The sequence below is a fragment of the Adiantum capillus-veneris genome, chromosome 30 (genome assembly GCF_014529385.1).
Source record: "Adiantum capillus-veneris isolate H3 chromosome 30, ASM1452938v2, whole genome shotgun sequence".
NCBI classification, from domain to species: Eukaryota; Viridiplantae; Streptophyta; class Polypodiopsida; order Polypodiales; family Pteridaceae; genus Adiantum; species Adiantum capillus-veneris.
Window position 1 is genome coordinate 76,874,151 of NC_140960.1, and position 17,149 is coordinate 76,891,299.

The 17,149-nt window shown below is 44.3% G+C and overlaps 2 pseudogenes; one reads left to right on the forward strand and one right to left on the reverse strand.

Annotated features, from left to right (window-relative positions):
* Window positions 1-10,702: 10,702 nt before the first annotated feature.
* On the forward strand, window positions 10,703-11,962 carry LOC147418242 (uncharacterized; annotated as a pseudogene).
* A 3,907-nt stretch (window positions 11,963-15,869) lies between these two features.
* On the reverse strand, window positions 15,870-16,396 carry LOC147418243 (uncharacterized; annotated as a pseudogene).
* Between the last annotated feature and the right edge of the window lie 753 nt (window positions 16,397-17,149).

Here is a 17,149-nt window from a genome sequence, read left to right on the forward strand (position 1 = left end):
GATACAGCACTCATGCATCGGTTTGATGTGTGTTACTTCCGCATTGGAAAAAGAGGAGGACTCAAGAGGCAGCGATTGCACCATCTGCATCGCTTTCTCCTTACCTTGGACAATAGGTTTTCCCTTGGGACAATCCTTTTTTACCGTGTCCACTCCCTAAACATGTAAAACACAGCTTTTCCTTCTTAGCCTTCTAAAACTCTTCACCAGATAGATAGCCTCTAGGTCCCTTGGTCTTCTTGGAGGCATCAAATGCAACTACTATAAATTTTCTCTTGTTATGCTCATGCTATGTTCGTGCATTTGTATGTGCAGTGTCAGACACATGAGTGTTATGCAATGCTTTTTCATTAGGATCGTCATGTATATACGCTTGCACTATAGTCTCCTCAAGCGTCTTGGGGTCTTGGTTTTAACATGCTTCTTAAGCTCTAGTGTTAACCACAGATGAACCCACACATTTGTTGAACGGTGTCTAGACCCTCGACCTTGAGAATCATATCACAATAGTACGAGATATACTCAAAGGCTACCCAAGTCTATTGTATGATGCCCTTCTCCTTGAGCGACATCCACCATTTGTAGGCCTTACCTTCTAGTTTCAGACTTGTTTGTAGTGCCTTGACTACATCTGCAGTGCATTTAAGATCATAAATCCCATCGCATTTTCTTAGGAATATCTTCATAGTATCTTTGTTGCACTTCTTTTCCTCTCCTCCGAAAAATGGTGGCTTGGTATTCTTTTATAACTCATCCACCTCTTTTTGTGAGAGAAGGTGCAACCCCTCCAGATTGAGGCTTGCTCCTGCAGACCAAGTGTACCCCAACCAAACACTAATGTCCCAGAAATCCGAGCCTACTCATTAAGTTGGCCCTTGGCCAACTGTTGCATGAATTGCACAAGCATATCATACATCTTACTGACATTTTTCAATCAACTGTGCAAAATTATACTCTAAAACAATCATATGTGTTTGCAATGCTCTAAACTTGAGAATATCAAGCAATTTGATGCTATCATCCGGCCTTGTTGCTTCGCAGGCATCCTCCATGAGAGTGGTCAGCCACGGGACAACAGAAGACGAAATTGGTGCAAGATTCTCAAAATCAAACGTATGTTGCATGTCAATATCTAAATCCATGGTGTAACGTGTTGTGCTAGCTAGAGAAAAGATGTGCCTTAAAGAAAAAATCACCTACCGAAACCAAACTTTAACCGGCTATTGCGGGAGCGAATCACACCACCTATAAAGTGCATGAAACACAACCTAAATCAACATAATGTCAATCGAGGCCACAGATGACATGATAGGTGCACGGAGGCAATCTCTTTAGTTTGTCATGCTAAGACCATCCCACACATACAACACTTTGGAAGGCTAACTAAACCACAATCTAGAATCACTACACCACTCAACCCACATACACAAAAACGGAAGGAAACTCATTAAACGATACTAGAATCGTACGAAACTTAAGGAACACCATCCCGTCACTAGATATACCTGTGCCAAAGCCTCTACACTCAAAACCCTCACTCTAGACCCATCTACAAAAAATGTGTATGAAGACAGAGCCGGATTTTGAAAGTGCCCGAAACTGAAATTTATGAGTACGTATGCGTAGCTTATGTCGCCACAATTCTGATGACTACTTGTAAGCAGAAACAGACATCGTTTGATACACTTACGACCACAAATGGCTCGTAGATACATCAGCGTCGTGCGTGCTCCGTCTCATGTGGAATGCTTGGCGTTGTGGCGTAGCTCTCACCGAGCCTAGCACAATGGTGTTGTCGGTTCTCCAATGTGATGAGCGAGCAGGGAGTAGCGCCAGGATGAAGCTCACTCTCTCTCTCTCTTCCTCTCTCACACACAGTCGACGGAAGCTTAAAACTTAGATTTTGATAAAGTTCTCCTTACAAAATGATCTAGGTACCTTATATACTACGGCTACCATAGGTTAAACCTAAAATAGAGTTATAGGGTAAAAATGGCTTAGTATGTACAATTTGGAAGTGCCATTGCACCCCGAATTTTGCAACTAGACTAACTATCCATTACAAATGATGTTTTTAACCATAATCTGCAGCACTTCATAACTCTCAAAAAATAAGGCTTTGTTGAGTTATGTCATGCTATTGACCCAGAGGTCAACACCGGCTATGAGCAACCGCAAATGAAATCGACTAGCCTTGCCAAATCTATATTGTCAAGTGTCGATGTGGACTATGAACTATGGAAGTCACCATCCAGTCATGAAATTTGTCGATACTTGAAAGCCCGTCGAAAAAGATCGTGTCAAATCTGAGGAAGATAAATTTGTCAATTCTTATAGAGCAAAAATATTTTTGTAGGTATGGCCGGCTTTGCTTGGCACAACACTTTGTTGAAGCCAGCTTTGGTGATAAAAAGAAGATCAAAGATATAAACTTAAAGTTCTAATTTTTTTTGAAACTAGGAGAGTGATGTGAGTGGGTGTGCCATGGGCATGCTCCTTTAGGGGGGGGGTTGAAGCAAGAAAAGGGGTGGCCCTCTTGGCCATGGGCGCCCATGTGAAAAAACAAACATCGAGCGATGGCGGTGACGAGCAGAGTGCAGAGATGATGACGATGGTGCAACCAAAGCTAGTCGGTGCTACAAAGAGTGCAAGGTAGGAGTGTGTGGACTCTCAAGGGCATGCCGAAGTGATGGGGCAGTTGTGAAGGTCAAGGGCAGGCAAGGAGCAACAATTAGGTATGCTATGTATGGTTTTCAGGCCCAAAATGCTCTGTTATGGCGTCTGTCAGAGGTGCATGGTTGAAGTTTTGAAAGTGCAGAAATGGGGGTGCCATAGGTGGCCCTTAGTATGTTCTACAAGTTGTTCCAGACTGACCATCAAACGGAGCCACGATGTGGAAGATATGTCAATACAAACCTGACTATGCCCGAGGTCCGAAAGGGCCCTCTTTTGTTGAAGTAAAAAGCGGGCTTCTCCCACCCTTGTCACCGCGCCATGACAACCGGGGGGGGGGCTTACCGCATAGCTTGGAGTCCAAGACAAGCCAGGAAAAGGGACGGTCCACACGCGGGACCGAGCTTAAAAAAGGATTGTCAAGCCAAGAATAGAGGGAAGGTGCACACTCCCTATAAGGGAGATTTTTTTTTGCTGTTTTTTGGGGAGACAACCCTAGAAAAGAAGAGGGAGGAAGAAGAAGGAAAAAGACAATTATAACCAAGTTTTGAAGGAAAAATGCGCCCAACCCTTGGATTCTTCTTTCTGCCGATCTCTCCCACCCCCCTTCTTCTCTATATGTTCGTGTTCTTGCCCCCGATTGTGCGGTGTCAGTGTGTGTGAGTGTTTCTCCCAAGGCGTGACGCGTGTGGTGCAAAGAGAGAGTGAGAGAGAAGTTTTGCTTGGTGTGTGGTATGTGTAATTGGAGCACGTGTGGTATAGTGGTTGTGGTTTCTCCAAAAGCTCGGGCTCCTATCGTCGGGCTATGTCAGTTGCTTGTGGTTGAAATTGTGAAAGTTTGAGAGGCAACAGAGGCAATTGTTTTGTGTGTCAAGTGTGTTTCCCATTCCCCCTCTCCAATGGCAAGATCGTAGCCCTCGACACCGTGGTTGAATGGAGTTACTCCAGAAACAAGAAGTAGTCCCAGTAGCGATAAGAACCCATGTTACACACATTATGCGATTACCTTGCCGCACTCCCTTGTTGATGCAAAGCCCATACACACAAGAAATCGTGTGTGTGTGTGTGTGTGTGTGTGTGTGTCTACGATCGGTCTATACCTCACACTTCCCTTTAAAGGTGAATCTAGCCTTAAATTGAATTAATCGGGAAGTAGGGATTGATCGTGATACCCATGTCCCCCATGAAGTGCAAGGATAGATTACAAAATGACTTCACCCAAACCCTAAGGATATAAAGGTGCCGCGAGAAGCGCCGGAAGCGTGTGCGAATGCAAGTGCAAGAGCAAAGAGAGAGACCTATTGTTGGGTGGAGCGCACAACAACGTTATCCTGTTGCAACTCCTTATATTCTATTGTACTAAAGAATAAGTGTACATATTTTAAGTTAGTAGATGGGTTAGTAGTAAGTGGGATGTCCGACTAGTTGGCCTGAATCCCAACAAACTCCCACTTGAAGGCCAACGCAGCCCAAGTGACCTGGTTTGTACAACCGTAAAGCAATCTAGTGGCTTCAACTTATACCCATCAACTCATTGCAATGTGTAAACCGCTACAAAGCTAAGCCTTTCGTCAAAGCATCTACTGGGTTGTCGTCAGTGTGTACCTTGACCAAATCAATGAGCTTTTTGGCCAAATAATCTCTCACGAGATGATACCTGACTTCAATGTGTTTCGAATTGGAGTGAAACACGGGATTCCTTGCCAATGCAAGAGCACTCTGACTATCACAATATATCAGTGGAGTCTCATCAATACCAAGATTTCTGACCAAGCGAGATAACCATACAGCCTCTTTAATTGCATCCGACAATGCAACGTACTTTGCTTCCGTAGTGGAAGACGACGTACAATCTTGAAGACATGACCTCCAAGATATTGCTGCTCTAGCAAATATGAAAACATAGCCAGATGTCGATCTCCTATTGTCGACACAACCTGCATAGTCTGCATCCAAATAACCCACGATGGATGCATCATTGTTCTCGAAGCGTAAACACCTATCGACCATACCTTTGAGGTACCTAAGAATGTGCTTCACTGCTTCCCAATGCTTGCTTCCAAGATTTGCCATATATCGGCTCACCACTCCCACTGCAAAAGCAATGTCTGATCTTGTGGCCACCATAGCATACATGAGACTACCCATTGCCGAAGAATATGGTACCTTAGCCATTTCTGCTCTCTCAGCATCAGATTTGGGTGCATCTTTCTTTGCTGAGTTTCAAGAATGCCTGCATTGGGGTACTCAATGCTTTTCCCCCTGCATATTGAAACGCTGCAAAACTTTCTCAATGTATGTTTCCTGAGATAACTCAAGAATACGACGTTTGTGATCTCTTTTGATTCGCATGCCAAGAAAGTGTGTAGCATCCCCCAAATCTTTCATTGCAAAATTGTTGCTAAGTGTTTTCTTCAAGTTGGCAATCTGCGCAATGGATTTCCCAGCTATAAGCATGTCATCAACATACAGAACTAGAATGATCATCGAGCCATCATCTAGCTTTCTTGTGTACAATCAGTGATCCTCTTAGCTCCTTTTATGTCCTTGAGACCTCATACATGCATCGAATTCATGATACCACTACCTTGAACCGTGTTTTAAGCCATAAAGTGCATTTTTGAGCTTACATACTAGCTCCTCACGAGATGTGTTCTCCTGAACAAACCCTTCAGGCTGCTGCATGTAAACATCCTCATGGAGATCCCCGTGAAGAAATGTTGTCTTCACATCCATTTGGACAAGTTCCATGTCCTCAATCGCTACAAGACCAAGTACGGTTCTAAGCGTTGTCATCTTGACCAAGGCGAGAAGATTTCATCAAAATCGACTCCCTTTTGTTGTTTGAACCCTTAAGCTACAACTCTAGCCTTGTACTTTGGATTTGGATCACCTGAGGTAAATTTCTTCTTGTAAACCCATTTGCAAGGTAAATCTTTCACATCATTTGGCAGTTCTACCAAGTCCCAAGTGTCATTAGCCAGAATCAAGTTATACTCAGATTCCATAGCATGCTCCCACTTCGCCATATCATCCGTCATGATGGCTTCTCGGTAGCAGCTTGGCTCACCGTAATCGATCAACATGATGTAATCAAGACCTGGCTCGAAACGCGTAGATGGACGAGAGACTCTAGTAGACCATCTCACTCCTTGATCATTGCTATCCGCTCCCTCTGGAGCATTGCTAGTGGAAGGTACATCACTAGCTCACTGAGTTGATTTCACTATCTCTGAGGCAACATCCTCAAAAGTGACTCTCCGAACCTCTATTTCCTTGATAGGTTGTTTATGAATCTTTGACTCTTTGAAGATCACATCTGAACTGCGGATGACTCGACGAGATTCCGGGTGCTAGAGATGATATCCCATCTCTCCATTTTCACCATATCCTATGAAAATACATTTGTGTGACTTTGGCTCTAACTTTTGTCGAAGTTGTTTAGGCATGTGAGCATAAGCTTCACAACCAAAAACACGTAGATGGTCATAGTGGGGCTTATGTTTAGACCATAACTCTTTTGGAATCTCATAATTCAATGGCATACTAGGCGAACGATTTATAATGTGCACTGTGGTCAAGACGACTTCTGCCCAAAAGCCTTGTGTGAGATTTGCCATAGAAAGCATGGTTGTGACTCTTTCCTGAATTGTACCATTCATGCGCTCAGAAATTCCATTCTTAGTTGGTGTGTATGGTGGAGTAAACTACCTTTAATCCCCCATTTAGCACAGAAATTGTCAAACTCCTTGGAGACATACTCTCCACCATTGTCAGTCCACAACCTCTTGAGTTTCTTGCCAAATTTGGAACACAGGAATAACTTGATCCTTATGTTTCAAAGAATATGCCTACACCTTTCAAGTAGAGTCATCTATGAATGTCACACAATAGCTAGCCCCCCCTAGAGACTTAGTTGACATAGGACCACAAACATCACTATGTACTAAATCTAGAGATTCAACTAGCTTTTGACCCAATGGTAAGTGAATGGACCTAGTCTGTTTGCCATAGATACAGTGCTCACAAACAGGAAAGTCGACATAAGACAAAACAAGTAAGTAGCCAAAACGAGTTAGACTTCTCATTACTTTTTGGCTATTGTGACCTAGCCGGCAATGCCACAACTCAGTAGACGGTAGCTCGGCTATAGATATGTAATCATGACCAACATCTGACACATGCATGGAATACAAGGTACCATGCTTCTGACCTCTGAGTACAACAAGATTACCTTTGCGTACTATCCATGAACCATTGCCAAATGTGGGGTTATAGCCCAAATCATCAAGCTGGCCAGCAGAAAAACAAGCTCTTAGTCAACTTGGGCACATGTCTGACATTACATAAAGTGCCTGCCATTCCTTAGATGCAATTTGACGTTTTCGACACCCTCAATGTCTAGTTCATAAGCATTACCAAGTCTCACTTTGCCACAAGAGTGAAAATAAGTAGAGAACCACTCTCTATGTGGTGTCACATGGAAACTCGCACCAGAATCTACTATCCAATTCTATTCATATTGCGCATCTTCTGTAACAAGAGCCTCAATAGGTAGATCTGCTGTGAAGACCAATATGTCAGAGGTAAGTGGCATAACAACTGCTGGAAGAGTCTCTACAATAGGAGCATTTGAAGACTCTAGCACATTGATCTCCTCTAACTTTGCTTTGCCCTTGTTTGAATCATCAGACTTAGAAGTCACCGGATTATTTATCCTTCTTGCTTTGCTGCCATTTCCTGCAATCCTTCTTCACATGCCCTTTTTTATGGAAGTGATAGCACTCAACATTACGCATAGAACCCCGAGACTTACTACATGAGCCCCCACGTTCCTTGCTTTTGGCACGACTTTGAGTGCGACCCCTCTGTCTATCACTAGCAACATACGCATCACCATCCTTCTTGCCTTCGAGAGATTTCCTGTGAATCTCCTCGGTAAATAGACTCCAAAGGACGTCATTGTACACTAGATTAGTACCAGGTGCTGAGTTGCTAATTGCAGTACAAAACGTATCCCAAGACAAGGGTAAACTGCATACCAAGAAGATACTTTTGATTTCCTCATCGAAGACCAAACCCTGAGTGGTCAACTAAGTGAAAATGATATTGAACTCATTAATGTAAGCAGAAATAGTACCCTCTTCCTTCATATAAAGGTCAAACAGCTTCTTCATCAAGAAAACCTTATTAGTGGCACTTTTGTTCTCGTAACTGGAACACAACTTATCCCATACATCTCTAGCAGTCCTCTCTCCAACTATAGTAAAGTACACAGATTCGGCCAAATGCAAATGTAGGGTAGATTTGGCCTTAGCATCAAGTTTCTCCCACTTGACATCTGTATACTCACCCTCTGGGCGCTCCATGATAGGATCCAGTTGGCCTTTTTGTATAAGAACATCTTGAATCTACTCTTTCCAGATAGCAAAATTCGTCCCATCAAATTTCCGGATATTGTAACTATCCTTTTCACCACTAGATGACATGGCTGCAAGCTAAACATAATATGGCAATAAACACTGGTAATTATGGAAAAAATTCGACACAATTTTCCCAGAAAAACTGACGGAATCTCAAATTGTCACAAGAGATCAATAACGAATCAAAAGTAATGCTCTCAAAGCATAAGACAGGCGCATCAACCACTAACTGTGCATAAAAAGTCAAAAAACTGACCCAAGACTGCCAACACGGCGTCAAATGTACCTAGCCCTCTCTATACATGTCCTATGGCGAGGCCACGAAAAAGGGGTACTCCAACAACTTGTATCACCGAAAGGATCTGAACATTCGAGAATCCCCCAGCTCAAGAAAACCTCACGCTATCGACCCTCACAAAAGGTTATGCAGACAAGAAACCTGCCCAGTCTGAGAAAGGGCCTCCAAACCGAGTCTCAAAAATGGTCAAGATTGCCAGAAACAAGTCAAATCGGCTCCACAAAAGGTACATATGGCAGTTTCCGCAACTCAACATACATCCACTGTCAACAATACTGCAAGGTGCAGTATACACGCTCAAACAGGCACCGAACAAAATGTGCAAGTAGTAAACAAATCCCTGCGGGGAGTAAAACCGCGCTCAAAAGAGCTCAATGCATATGTGCATCAAATACTCCCACTGAAATCTGTGCTGATGCAAAACACTACAACATGTAAGAAACCTAGATGTCTTGTATGTATGCAAGAACCTGTGAGGAGATGGATGCTTGAAATACGTGAGATAATGTCGATGCCGAAAAGTGCTCCTAATCAGCCCATAAACACCGTCTCAGTAGCACATAATAGCCATAAAACGGCTATATACAATCCCAAAATAGTCTCTGAACAACCTGCACCTATGTCCTGTACCTGTACCTGTACCTGTAGTAAAAGTGGAGTTGCAAAATACAACTCCTGAAGCGTAGCTTGGATGAAGCTTTCGGTTGCACGAACAGCTTTGAAAGGGGAGTAAAACTGCAAGACACCTAATGGAAATTCTCTCAAAACGTTGAATTTGCCGATGATGAAATCGGAAACCTGTTTGCACTTTTGAAAGTGCGTGCACGCGCGGACACAAAAACGGCAAGCACAAACCCCGCTCTGATACCAGTTGAAGGTGCCGCGGGAAGCGTGTGAGAGTGCAAGTGCAAGAGCAGAGAGAGAGACCTACTGTTGGGTGGAGCGTACAACAACGTGCAGCTCCTTATTTTGTTGTACTAAAGAATAAATGTATATAGGTTAAGTTAGTAGATGGGTTAGTAGTAACTGGGATGTCCAACTAGTTGGCCTAAATCCCAACAGGATAGGCTTCACCCAAACAGGAAGGGGACCAATGTTGTGGTGCAAAATGTGAGCTCAGTCTCTTTCATTAGAGGGCAAATAAAAACTCCACCTACATGACCTACTTCACAAGACAAACTTTGAAGCAAAGAGAAAGGTCCAGAGCATTTGCAGATAGGAGGAAGCTCAAATGGAAATCTCACCAAAAATAAAATTGTGGTACCATCGACCCAAAAGAAATAAGGACGTGAATCCACACCCCTACCCTTGATCCCACCGCTCACCCTTCCCTTAAGACCCCGTGTAAGTTAGTTCGGGGGGGGGGGGGGGGGGGGTTTGGGTGCCAAGTAGCTCCCAATTCTAGACACTACCACATATAGAACATCACCTCTGGTTTTGTGATTGACACCTTAGCATAATGGTGAACATGGCTGCCATAGGGAGTTGGGCGCGAAGGAAGAGAGAATCTTGGCGATCCACGTCAGCATAAAAAGTAAACTCGGACAAAATTGGTAAACGCGGACATGCCTGCTAATGTGGCATTAGGTGGCATGGTGGGGCTGAGTTGTCTCAATCGGGGCTGAGCTGGGGAAAAAAAAGGATTTCGTTGGGTGCGGGTGGGTTACATTTTTGAATGGTTGGAATTTGGGAAACGCGTGCGTGCCTGCTTTTGATGTATGACCACCCTCCTTGCTTGTTGGCAGATCACGCATCCTGTGCGCGTCTACTTCTAGTGTAGGACCACCCTCCTTGCTTGTTGTGTAGATTGCCCATCGCCCATTTTCAAAGATCAGTCCTTCAGCGAAATATGGGGCTGGATGCAAAGTGTGCCTCCCAAAAAGAGTGCTAGCCAGTAAATCAGCCATCGCCCATTTTCAAAGATCTGTTCTTCAGCAAAATATGGGGCTGGATGCAAAGTGTGCCTTTCAAAAAGAGGGCTAGCCAGTAAAGCTATTGATGCTCCTCAGTAATGGCCATTAAGGTTTTGTTAATGGAAGGGGCACCATCTGGGTGATGGTTTAGGGTCTGAGAAAGAACATCCTGGAACGAAGAAAGTTTCTTTGACGAGGCTACACACAATGGAGTTTGATAGGCATGTCAACCATGTTCTCTCCCTTGTGTGTGTGTGGTGCATTGCAATAAGCATCTAATGTCTCCACTATTTTTCCAATCTCTTTGTCTACCAAAGTCTCACTAATGTGTGCATGTTTAATATCAGCAATTTGGGTTGCATGCAAGGGGTTAAAATTGCCAGCCTTGCATTATTATGCTCATGTACGTGCATCAAGCCAACGATGCATCCAATCTTTTGTTTAAAGATTATCTTGGTTTTGCCACTACTACGGAGGGCGAATCAAGCGATGATGATCTGGATCAATACGTCTTTTTGGAAGACCATAATCTTGGGGATGAGATGGATGTTTGTATGGATCCATTGCCTGATGTTGAGGACTTTGGGGATTCTTTAGATGCATTACAATACTTATCAAACACATTCTTCTCATTTGATGAGAAGATGTACTCCTTAATGGTGGAGGATTTGGCTGGGGCAGTCACAATGTCGCTTTCAAATCTAAAAGCACATGATGTGAGAGGTTTGATGAGTCTAAAGAGGTGGAATAGATTGAGAGATGATCTCTCCCTCTATCCAATTGCAACCTCACAACAACTCTATTTGCAACTGAAATCATCAGGCCTGAAAATCGCATACATAGAAGATTGGGCGCGCATTGTACGTGCAATCCATTGTCCCTCAAGGCATGAAAAACACTTGGGAGTGGCTACCACTATTAACGCAATCAAGACCGAATGGTGCATTGACATGAGAAAACATAGGATATCTCATGACTACATAAGAGATTCGGTAATTGCGTGTGGTTGTTTGTTGGAAGAGAAACCCATTTCCCACAATGTATCCTCCTGGCCTGCTTGTAGTTGGTCTACTACTACTTCAAGCACATCAATTTAGACAACCCAATCCCAAGTGGAGCAACAATTGGCGAACATTATGATAAAGCATCAAACAAAGCTTTTCTTGGTCAGATCAACAAAGAAGCATGGATTAAGCAAGTGCGTGCAAGAATACATGTGTCATCGATGGGGTAAGATTCAACAAAAAGGTGCAGACAAGCGACGAGAACAAAAATCCCAAAGGCATGGATGTGGATTTAAGGTGGTGGTCCAACACTTTGAAGAATTTGATAAGGTGATTATCAAAGTCCAAGATACTCATGAGAGACATGTACCTGGATCTCGTGCAGACCTTTATCACCTACCAACACATCCATCTATAATTGCATGTTGCACGAAGGACATGTTTGATATAGGCACTTGTCGGCTTGTTGCAAAAATGTCAAAGTCAAAGGAACGCCTTCACATGGATCATGCATCTACACTTGATCTTGTGATCTATCGGTTCTTCATGATACCAAAAGAAGTGCGAATGTTGCTACACCCGGATGCGCACACAGTATTTCACTCTCTCCCAAATCATCTCAAGGGTTCAATTGTATTGTTTTACGAGTAATTCTTTGCAGATCTATATTATGTTGCATCTCTTGGCCTTACTGTAGGAGAATTTGCTTGCAAGATTTGAAGAAGGTGCCATTGAGAGCTCAAAATCTTGTGACATTTTGTTCATGTGCATGCGCTTGCTTGTAGGTCATATTTATTTAACTGTACAACCCGAGGGCTTCTCTCTCTCTCTCTCTCTCTCTCTCTCTCTCTCTCTCTCTCACACACACACACACACACACACACACACACACACACACACACACACACACACACACAAGTGAGCCTACAACGCACAACCCAAAGGTCCCCGTGACAAAAGGGGCGAAGATTGGTAAACGAGAACCTAAGATAACTGAGGACGTGCATAGATAAACAAGGGCGTCTATTCCAAACAAGGCCAAGCACGCAAAGTGGGATCGTTGCAAGGAAAATCAAACATGGCTTACTTGGACCACCTCTCCTATTAATAATGTTTACAGCCAGATGACAAACAAGGACAAACTAGAACAACTCTGGGCAAATTAGTAACAACCATGGACAACAAGGACGAACTACATAGCAAGTAACACGTAAAAGAGTTCTCGTGTGAAACTAGGACACTGGAACCTACAACCCAAAGGTTCCCATGACAAAAAGGGCAAAGCTTGGTAAACTAGGACTTGGGATAATCAAGGACGAGCATAAATAAACTAGGGCCATGCAAGGGAAGTGGAACCTACAAACCAAAGACCCCCATAAGGCAAAGTTTGGTTATTCTAGGACCTAGGATAATCAAGGATGAGCACAAGAAAGGGTTTGTCCATCTTAAGACGAAGCCGAAGTCAAAGATGCATAAAGTGAAGGCTTCTAGCAACAAAGGCTCACTGCTATGCAAGAGCCCTTCGCTCAAATGCTTTCTAAGGGGTCAACTTCACCATCTCTTCTAAGATCAAGAAGGTTGCCCCTTTTCCAAAGGCCAAATGCTCGTTCTTGGTGGTGACAAGCCGATTTCAACCCACAACCCGATCGCCACGAAACCTTCAACCCAAAGTTCCCTGTGGCAAAAAGGGTGGCGCTTGGTAAACTAGGACAAGTATAGATGAACAAGGACAACTCTGATACTTGAGCCATATGATTTAAAGCTCCATGAAGCATGCTAGCTGGCTATAGCTTTCATGGCCACCAGGTTTCTTTGCATGAAGGTATTTCCTCACATTTGTTTGTTACTATGGGCCCATTTTACCCACCCACCATTGTCCAAGTTTTGCTCCACTTGCTTGTGAGAATGTTTAAGTTCCTTCTATGCTTACATTCTTTGCATGTTTTGAAGCTTCATGAAGCATGTGAGCAAGTTATAAGTTTCATGGACATTGTCTTTCTTTGTAAAAGGTCTTTTTGTTAAAATGGTTGTAAGTGGGAGTGCCATCCCACTTCTTACCTAAATGAGGTCCTATTTTCTCTCATCAATCACCCCTAAACTAGTGGCCAGTTACCTTCCTACAATAGCTCCTACATTTCAACCCTAGTTAGCTCTAGCTATCACGCACAATGAACTCCCATTCATGTATATAAACAAGTCTTGTATCAATTCAACGAATTATTGTGCAATCAAGGTAATACATTCAGCTGAGTACTCTTTTCTATTCATTGTGCGCATTAGTCATTAGCTTAAGATTAGTATTAGTGTTTGTTTTGGTTTTTCCTACATGGTATCAGAGCCCCTATTATTAGCTTAACATCTCACTCAAGCTTGCAAGCAACTAGATCCTTGATCCTTAATCCCTCTCTTCCAAGACACCCTCTTAGCGATATTCGTCTTGCTTCTTGCTCCTCTCTTCCAAGGTATCTAAAACCTGACGGCATAGCAAAGATCTCTTCCACCCCTTCTCTTAAAGCTATACATCACACCATAGACAAACTTAATGGCAACGACTATCAAGTCTAAAAATTGAAGATGGAGCTCTATATCAAGGAGCTTCTACTATGGGATGTTATCTCCACTCTAGCTCCAAGTCCTGTGTCAGTGGAGTCCACGTGAAGATCATCCTCCATTGCGGAGATTGATGAGAGCCAATGGTGTAGTCTTTGAAGTCAACAGAAGCTATATGGTCTTTCTTTCACAAGACATATGAGCTACCGACTTAGTTTACCAAGACTCCCTAATCAAGAGATTGGTGAACACCAACATGCAAGAAGGACAAAGCACTGCCAAGTGTGTGGATGCTTGGCAGGTTCTTCTTGATGAGGTCATTATCCGGGGATTGGCCGTCCCTAAGACATTACAAACCATGATTTGGTGGTAGCCCTTCTATCCTCTTGGTAGGCATTCATCACCACATAGTGTGGACCTACAAGTGCAACCCTTGGTGACCAAAATCCATCAAGGAGAAGCTCTTTGTGGTCAATCTACGGGAGCCCACCAGCTAGTGGCACTTGCCACGAGACGCAAAGCCGGCCAAGCCTCATGACAATACCTCCAAACGCCAAGGCTCCTTCAACACCAGTACGCACCTTCCATGCCAAGCCTCATGACAATACCTCCAAACGCCAAGGCTCCTTCAACACCAGCACGCACCTGCCCTGCCAACCAGTGGCACTTGCCATGAGCTGCAAAACCAGCCAAACCTCATGACAATACCTCCAAATGCCAAGGCTCCTTCAACACCAGTACGCACCTTCCCTGCCACCATTTAAACTTCAATCATGGTGGTCGTTAGCGACAACATCATGGCGGTAAGAGCAATCCTCATAATCACTTTTAATGCAAATTTTGACACAAATATGGCCATCTAAAGAAAGATTATCTTCAGAAAATGAGCAAGTAGAGGAATTCTTTGAAGCTTCATCCACCAAAGCCTCTTCTCATGCCATCCCATCCACCCATGTAACTATATGTTGTGTGCCTCCATGGTTCAAGTATACTATGTCCTTGTTTATCTATGTTTGTCATTGATTGTCCTAGGTTTTGGTTTACCAATCTTCACCCTTTTTGCCATGAGAACCTTGATGACTATGAAAGATACCACTCGATGGCCATGATATCGACAACCCAAAGGTCATCGGGGTGTACCTTGAAATCGGCAAGTTACAAGAAATGTAAGTTAAATTGTAGCATCCATAAGCATAGAAACACTTTGAACATGCGCACAAACCGCCCTTCAAAACATAAAATCTGTGAAATCATCTAGCCTATGAGACTTACATGCTTGTCATAGCGACCATAAGCAAACAAGGAACTTAAGCATGCTAACATGATAAATCTTCAAACATACAAGGGATGTAAACAACATCCATAGGAATGCAACAAAGAAGTCACTTAACCATTAATTAACCAGCTTACATGCACATCATAGCCTTTGTCGATACGTTTTTGAATGCGTGCGAGGCACGATTGAGTTGATGGATGGTAGGCAGTCATGCAGTCCTTCACAATATTCTCCACAAATTTCGCCTTTGGCACAATTCTAAACTCTGGTATGATCTTGTCCCATTTCTCAATTGCTCAAAGACGATGAAGATCCTCAACCTTTTTTACATTTATTGCGAACTTCCTCTCTTTGTCCTCGGACCGCTTCTTTGCAAATTTGTGCCATTCAGCTTTCTCTACTCTCGCCCTTGGTGCCTTGGCTCTCCTTGGGAATGGCAACCCGACTTTCGTACTGGGATGCATATGTCAAGGCCATGCTCTCTCTTGAGATGCCTCTGCATTCGCCACCTTACCAACTCAAAGAAAAACCGTCTAGGGCATTAATCGCTTGCACGACATTGTCGGGCAAGCTTCCCATCGGGCAAGAACACCTCCACATATGGCATCAACCCGGATGACATGAATTGCATGCTACTACCCTCAATCTCCTTGTCATCTTCTTTGCATTCACCTGGCTGGCTTGCTTTCATTTTTGTATCATTCGGCTCCTCCTCCTTCAACTTGGTGTCACCTACCTCCTCATCAAGGAGCTGTTTGCCTTTCCTTTTTGCAACTCTATTGGTTTTTTGTGGTGGGACATGTGTTGTGTTGGCATCTTCTCATTCTTCTCCTCATCCAAATCAAATGCCTTCTCCAACTTCTTCTTAGGCCGCGGATTGGTAGAAGCAGGTGTTTGGGCTTGGCACTCCCCTTCTTTAAAGGGCTTGCTTTAGGGCTGGCATTCAGGTCTATCTGCCTTGCTCTCAGACGAGGGCTACTTTGGATAGCTTTTGGAGGTGTGGCCGCCCCTACAGCCTCCCCAACCGGGGTTGCCTGGTCAACCCCATGCCTTCTCCTCGCCCCTTTCTTGCCGCAAGCTTGTTTTCCCCCCCTTTGTTGGCGCCATTGGGCTTGCATCACCTCACACTTCCTGTTGCTCTTGGTACTCGCTCCACAAAACGGATATGCCAGAATCACAAGGCCATGCTTCAGTGCAATACCCCATTGGCAAGCGCTCAACAATCGTGCCGACAAGACCCACTCCCTCTGATTTTGCATACAGGTCCTCTTGCATAACTAAGGACATCCTCAACCCCCCCCCCCCCCCCCCCCCCCCCCCCACCAATCATGTGCCATGTGCCCAACGAAATCCAATTTTTTTCTAGCTTAGCCCCGCCCCGCCACCCAGCCGTGCCACATCAAAGTTTAACTTTTATGCTGACGTGGAGCGCCGAGATTCCCTCTCCTTCATGCCTAGCTTCTCTGCCCTTGATCCCACCACTCGCCCTTCCCTTAAGACCCTGTGTAAGTTAGCCTTGAGCGCCCCCCCCCCCCCCCCCCCCCCCCCCCCCCCCCCCCCAATTATCTCGCATGGGCGACTCCAAATGGGATCTACGGTCGAGGGGATTCGGACTGTTAGATGCTCATTTGTAAATTCGGGGAGAAAAGTAAATTCAGGTAGGCTTGTAAACTCGGGGTAGCCCACACCCCATGTTTTGAACCCGCGACCTCCCCATTGTGAGCCATGTGCACTAACCACTACGCCCGCATGCGTTCATTGAAACATAGGGGATTCGAGTATGTCACATTGTAAATGTGGGCCGATTAGTAAATTCGGCGCAAATTTGTAAATTCGGGGAAATTGTCGAATCTAACGGTCCACGATTGTCATGCCCTGCGTTTTCCTCCTCCACCATTGATCCCATTTGAGCATGCCCGTGTGATATAGTGATGAGGCATGCCCCCCCCCCCCCCCCCCCCCCCCCCCTTGTTCATAAGTGTCACAGGGCTTTCTCGAGGGATCTACGGTGG